Source organism: Typopeltis vanoorti, chromosome 20 (assembly GCF_054136105.1).
Source record: "Typopeltis vanoorti isolate ZY-2024b chromosome 20, IOZ_Tvanoo_1.0, whole genome shotgun sequence".
NCBI lineage: Eukaryota > Metazoa > Arthropoda > Arachnida > Uropygi > Thelyphonidae > Typopeltis > Typopeltis vanoorti.
Genome location: NC_143568.1, coordinates 57154954 through 57161584, shown reverse-complemented (window position 1 = coordinate 57161584; position 6631 = coordinate 57154954).

Genomic DNA, 6631 nt, shown 5'->3' with positions numbered 1-6631 from the left:
GGAACCGGTCGAAGATAGGCTTAGAAAAATTTCCACCAGTCAGCGACTAGACTAGAAGCTAGGTCTAACTTTAAACGGCCAAGCGCAGAAGCAAGCGCCACTTCCAATGAGCTACACAGGGCCTCTCTACCTTGTAACTCTAAATTTAAATTGCTTAATTTCGTATAGAAATCTACTAAAAATGATGAAAAATTGTAATAATGTGAAATGTTTCCCTAATACTGATAACTAGTAAGATTTAAGTTTTTAATTCTTAAATTCTACAACCATTCTTTATTTGATAAAAAGACTGGATTTAGAGATTTAGTTGATCGCATGATTTTATTATAATTTTTTTGTGATGGTATCACTCATTGTTACTTCGTTCTGTTATTGTATGAGTTATTTCATTGTATGAAAATTTCTGATCCTACTGATTAACACATTTAAAAAATTCATATTTTTTCTGACTCACAAGCGCTATGGTCTTTCATTTGTTCTATTCTCGAAAGACTCTTACTTAATCTATTATTCCATACCCTAAGACTAACTTGCGTTTTCGGTATTTTTGGAATTTTTGATCGGATTTTTTTGTTCTTAATAGGAAAGTTTCACTCTAGTCAGCATCCTAATTCAAGTGAAAAATATAAAATTTCCATTTGATAACCATTTTTACTCTACAAACACAAATTTCACTTTCATGGATATAAAGATATAATGATATTACAGTTACAGGTACACTCTGCATAGACAGAAATACAGTTGGCAGTTTGACATCACACATTAATCTTGTTTATTTCCAGAATAAAATTCTTAGATAAAATTGGACAGAAGACACTAGCCATTTTTCACATAAATTTTCAAACAAAGTAGTAAATGTGTCCCATAATATTCCAGAAATCAATAAAATGCAAATTTCTTTAAATCATTGTGAAACGAAACTTCCAAATTAATTGGTGAATTGCAAAATACAAAACAATTTTCCACGCTCAAATTTGGTCGAGCAGGAATGGAAGTATTTTTCATGTAAATACATGGGGAAACTATTCTTTGGTCTACTGTGCATGATGCGCAGTAGACCAAAATCGGTCTTCTGCGCACGATGCGCAGTAGACAAAAATCGGTTTTCTGCGCATGATGCGCAGTTGACCAAAATCGGTCTTTTGCGCACGAAGCGCAGTACACCAAAATCGGTCTTCTGCACACTATGCGCAGTATACCAAAATCGGTCTTTTGCCCACGATGCGCAGCACACCAAAATCGGTCTTCTGCGCACGATGCGCAGTACACCACAATCAGTCTTCTGTGCACGATGCGCAGTACACCAAAATCGGTCTTTTGGCATGAAGTGGAGACCAAAATCGGTCTTTTGCGCACAATGTGCAGTAGACCAAAATCGGTCTTTTGTGCACGATGCGCATTACATCAAAATCGGTCTTTTGCGCACGATGCGCAGTACACCAAAATCAGACTTCTGCGCACTATGCGCAGTACACCAAAATCGGTGTTTTGCGCACGATGCGCAGTAGACCAAAATCGGTCTTCTGCGCACGATGCGCAGTAGACCAAAATCGGTCTTTTGCGCACGAGGCGCAGTACACCAAAATCGGTCTTTTACGCAGGATACGCAATACACCAAAATCGGTGTTCTGCGCACAATGCGCAGTAGACCAAAATCGGTCTTTTGGCATGAAGTGGAGACCAAAATCGGTGTTCTGCGCACAATGCGCAGTAGACCAACATCGGCCTTTTGCGCACGATGCGCAGTACACCAAAATCTGTCTTCTGCGCACGATGTGCAGTACACCCAAAATCGGTCTTCTGCGTACGATGCGCAGTACACCAAAATCGGTCTTTTGCGCACGAAGTTGCAGTACTCCAAAATCGGTATTTTATGCACGATGCGCAGTACACCAAAATCGGTCTTTTGCGCACGAAGTTGCAGTACTCCAAAATCGGTATTTTATGCACGATGCGGAGAAAACCAAATTCGGTCTTTTGCGCACGATGCGCAGACCATATTGGTCTTTTGCAGTAGAACAAATAGACCAAAATCGGTCTTTTGCGCACGATGCGCAGACCATATCGGTCTTTTGCAGTAGAATAAATGTGCAGTAGAACAAATTGGTAATTTGCGCACGATGCACGGTAGAACAAAATCCGTCTTTTGTGCACGATGCGCATTACACCAAAATCGGTCTTTTGCGCACGATGCGCAGTACGCCAAAATCGGTGTTTTGCGCACGATGCGCAGTATACCAAAATTGGTCTTCTGCGTACGATGCGCAGTACACCAAAATCGGTCTTCTGTGCACGATGAGCAGTAGACCAAGATCGGTCTTCGTCGCACGAGGCGCAGTACACCAAAATCGATCTTCTGCGCACGATGCCCAGTAGACCAAAATCGGTCTTTTGCGCACGAGGCGCAGTACACCAAAATCGGTCTTCTGCGCACGATGCACAGTAGACCAAAATCGGTCTTTTGCGCACGAGGCGCAGTACACCAAAATCGGTCTTTTGCGCACGATGCGCAGTATACCAAAATCGGTGTTTTGCGCACGATGCGCAGACCATATCGGTCTTTTGCGTACGATGTACAGTAGAACAAATCGGTCATTTGCGCACGATACACAGCAGAACAAAATCGGTCTTTTGCGCCCGATGCGCAGTAGACCACAATCAGTCTTCTGCGCATGATGTGCAGTAGGCCAAAGTGCTCAAATGCGAATTGCATAATCATTTTGCAACATTCAACTTTGGTCTAGCAGGAGTGTTATTTGTTTTCATTTAACGATAGTTATTTGTTATTACAGAATACATGTGATGTATTCTTCTGTGCATGATCCGCAGTACGCCAAAAGACTCCAAACATGTTTCTATTAGAAAGTATTTGTCGTTATTTCAAAAACAATCCACAGGACAAATACCTGCTCCCATACACATGATCGCAAAGTGGCTTGAAGTAGCATTTTGAAGTAACCTTTATAAATAATTTCACTTTTTAAAATATGAAACTCATGTATGGAAGGTAATTATTTGGAATAGATTTAAATTCTGAATCAGATGTGAAGCATTTCCTCACATCTTATTCAGAATTCCATAATAAGAATTAGGCTAAATAACTAATTTAACAAAAAATTATATTGGAAAAATTTGTATCTATCCTTTTCACATTGATCGTATTTTTCTTCAAAAGTTTTTTTACTAGCTTACCTACAAATAACATTTACAAGTCCAGTTCATTCTTTTCACATTAACTTTGGAAAAGCTGGGATGTTCCAAGTTAATTTCTTCTTTCTTTACTGCTATGTATTTCTTTCCATACATGCCGTATTCCTTAATTACCTTGTCATTTCAGAAATACATAGTTTTCGTTAAAGCTCAGCAAATATATCGGCAGTGGAGCAAAGTTATTCACTGTACGTATGAATAAACGTCATCACTTGTTAGTTGGTATCAATACTCTGTCGTCTTTGAACGGTTGTCCTTAATAAATCTCTCAGGTTTCCTTTTGCTCGTTTATATTCCATTTTTTCTTTTAATGTTATATATATATATATATATATATATATATATATATATATATATTAGGAGAATTCATTTTTACTCGGTAGGAATATTATAAAATAAGTTTAATGACTATTACCGAGAGAAAAGATGGCAAGATATATTTAACAAGATACTACTAGTTTACTAGTTTCGTTACAAGAACATCATCAGGTATCATACTCAAAGAAATATATAAAAAATTACAGAGACTTAAAATTGTATTAACAGAACAAGTGAAAAACAGTAGCATGTTTGAAAAAATGCAAGTATGAGTTCCATACATACGAATACTACGCGCTGTCGCGAGTGCGCCAGTACTGAACAGAAGCAACGTGTGCGTCCGAGAGATTGTAACTCAGGCTGTTGTTGATATGAGAGGAATCTAGAGAAATTTCTCTTGATTCAACAATCTTTCTTTCGAGTTCATCGTAGCACACATGGATATTAGCAGTTTGAGTTCAGTTTACAATGTGCTGGCGGCCTTCATCTGAGTTAGCAGAAAAGAGAACGTGGCTAGAGAGAGCGCTAGCTCTAGTCCTGTTATAGGAGATATCTCTACGGTGTTCATCCAAACGTAGAAGGATGGATTTGGCAGTCTGTCCATAATAAGGCTTTCCGCAATCACACAAAATCTTGTAGACTCCTGGAAACTGAGTAGGAAGATGTTTCTGTTTATGTTTGCAAAGTAATGAACGAAGTTTTGGAAGCGTAGTGTAATATATATATATATATATTTTCCATTTTGCTTTTGTTAGAATTCGGTGGTAGGGATGTTTACATCCTATTACTTCGTTCTAATTTAAATTGATATCGTATGAATGGTTTCTTGATGGAATTTGTTTAAATGCTGTAGATTATGCAGAATACGAAATATTCACGTCTGTAATATCACATTTGGCATGGTAGAGATGAAAGATTTAGCACAAGATGGGGTCAAATGAAGGAGTCAAATTACAAGCAAAATATGAAAAGAGCAGATAGTGTGCGAAGGTAGAGATGGAAATGTCAATCTAAAAAACCGAACTAATACAGGAGAATGATAAAGGAAATCAGTAATCCTGTCATATTTTTTCATAACTTCATCAAAAATGGCACTTCGATCCGTTTTTCCTATCATGAAACTGATTCTGGCTGTGGTGTTTAAATATTTTCTGTAAATGTCAGCTGAATTAGAGTTTTTTTTCTTATTTCAATTAAAGCCCCCCCCCCCTTGATAAGATGCATTATCCTATAGTTCCATCATTCAGTTAAGTTGGATTTTTTAACTAATTCATGATAATTTGTTTTTTTAGTGTCTTTTGTGCAACTATGTATTTGCCTGTCATTAAATATAGTAAACAATTCTGTGTATTTTTAATTAAAATAAGCAGCTTCTGTAAAATAACTATTAAGAATTATATTTTATTCCTGATTATCGCTGCGCTTTACTCTGCTTTCGTTAAAACGTCACTTGTTACGTCAATACTTAGGGAATAGTGAACTATTTCTTGTGATAACTTAACCTGGTACTCCTTATAACTTTGTCAGATCAAGAATGATCTGATTTTGACAGGATTCTGTGGCTCACCGATATAAAAAACGGAGAAATCGTTCCTGCACAGAGAAAATAAATTCCTGTAATATTGTACTATGGGGGTTATAAAATTCATAACGACACTACCTGAGAATATTCTTTTACTCCAGTAATTCGTTATTTGACTGATATTTAAAATACAAGCTGCTTCGCAGAGACCCAACACTTGTTACCACTACGTTGTATATTTCTTCATTACGAGTTCATCTGTTGAATGCTTCCATTCTTTCATGGAGTTTTTTCCCCCTCAGGATACTTTTTGAGCCGATAATCAGAAAATTTAGAAAGTATTCAGATTACCCCCCCCCCTCCCACGTCACACACACCAAGTGAGATTCACGTCTGTAATATCACAAACGCACAGTGACCTTCGTTGGTTAATGGCATATTATGAATGAATGAATTATGAAACTCAGAACATAGTAATTAGATAACAAATTAAAATTAAAATGAACAAAACGAAGGCCTAAATTAAAATCTTCTGCTTTCTGAGAAGAATGAAACTACACAAATTTATGGTGGCTTAGTTCTTAAAAGTGCAGCGATGCTATCGAAATCCTTAAAACAAACTAATAAAGGCCAAAATACGTCCCTTGTGATTCTGTATTATTGTTTAAAACTGCGATAATCGTAAGCTGGAACAAAGCCACATACATGATAATGCAGATTCTATTTGAATTATTATTATTTTTTAAATTCTTAAATTTATTAACGTTGTTAAGAGGTATTCATATTTTGAATTTCTTCCAGAAATGTTTCTAAAAGTTTATAGAAAATAATAGTGTTTATGTTACGGTTTGACAAATTTGATTGGACAGCAATCCGACGTGTCGCGGCGGTTTGCGATTCCTTCGTTTCACGTGCTTGTCGACTGTGACATACTGCAGTGTTTGTTGTGTGAAATGTATTTTCGGTGTTGTGCAGTTTCATCAGAAATATTTGCCAATGAATCTACGAAAGCAATTCGTTATCTAACTGTTAATTGGCTTAAGGTATTTGGGACGGAAACACGTATCTGCTCGTTACGTGTTTCCGTCCCAACCCGTCTAATTTGTGACTATACTGTATTTGCATATCAACGACTGATACCTATAGTATGGTATGTAATTAATAATTACATACCATACTATTTTTATTATTACTTAATGTATCTTATGTAAAATAGAAGTTTGAAATGTTAAATACCCGCAGATTCTCACATTTCAGAGAAACAATGTGTAAAAGAACAAGGAGATATGTAATACTTGAGGATACTGGAAGCAGATTTTACATTAAGATTGTAAATTCCCATGCGATTTATTTCGCTACTTTTTTTTTTATTGATATATGCTTTCAAATGAAATAATATTTCTTTTGAAATATCTGACACTTCCACCCCTCATGATATAAGAACTATGCAACAATAAAGTACATGATATCCTGTAATCCCCAATGGAAATTTGAAACATGGACTAGTCTTCTCTGATAAGTTAAAGTATTATTCAGAAGCCCAACGAACATCGTGATTCATATAGTGTGCGTACATGATAT